The sequence below is a fragment of the Arachis stenosperma genome, chromosome 4 (assembly GCF_014773155.1).
Source record: "Arachis stenosperma cultivar V10309 chromosome 4, arast.V10309.gnm1.PFL2, whole genome shotgun sequence".
Classification (NCBI taxonomy): domain Eukaryota; kingdom Viridiplantae; phylum Streptophyta; class Magnoliopsida; order Fabales; family Fabaceae; genus Arachis; species Arachis stenosperma.
In genome coordinates, this window is record NC_080380.1 from 57,615,740 (window position 1) to 57,616,763 (window position 1,024).

The following is a 1,024-nucleotide window of genomic DNA, read 5'->3' on the forward strand; positions in this document are numbered from 1 at the left end:
GAACCAATTGGCAACATTCTTGAGATTCGAAAAGTCTAAACCTTGTCTGTGGTATTCTAAGTAGGATCTGGGATGTGATAACTGTGACAAGCTTCAAACTCATGACTATTGGGCGCAGTGACAGTGTGCAAAAGAATAAATGTATTCTGTTCTGACACAATCGAGAATCGACAGCTGATTAGCCATGCGGGAAACTGTAGAGGACATGTTTTCACTGAGAGGACGGATGGTAGCCAGTGACAATGGTGATCCACCAACATACAGCTTGCCATGGAAGGGAGTACGCATGATTGGATGAGGACACTTGGAAAGCAGAGGTTCAGAGGCAACAAAGCATCTCCAAACGCTTATCTGAAATTCTCACCAAGGAACTACATAAGTGACTTTATTTTATTTTATGTTTTATTCTTCTTTTTTAGTATCAAACCTCATAACCATTTGAATCTGTTTGACTGAGATTTACAAGATGACCATAGCTTGCTTCAATCTGACAATCTCCGTGGGATCCACCCTTACTCACGTAAGGTATTACTTGGACGACCCAGTGCACGTGCTGGTCAGCTATGCAGAGTTGTGAAAAGTGTGAATCACAATTTCACATACTAGGCAGCTATGGCAAATTATATATCGTTGCGAAGCCCCGGATGTTAGCTTTCCAACGCAACTTGAACCGCCTTATTTGAATCTCTATAGCTCAAGTTAAGGTCGATTTAGTACTAAGAGGTCAGGCTGGACGACTTTAGTAATTCCTCCAATATCTTTTATTCCTTCCACTTTTGCATGCTTCCTTTCCATCCTCTAAGCCATTCCTACCCTGTAAACCCTGAAATCACTTTACGCACATATCACGGCATCGAATGGTAATAAGAGAAGATTAATATTAGCAAATATAAGGCCAAAGAAGCATGTTTTCAATCATAGTACAAAATCAGGAAGGAAAACGTAAAACATGCAAATTGTATGAATAAGTGTGAGAATAATGGATAAAATTCACCAGATTAAGCACAGGATAAACCCTAAAATT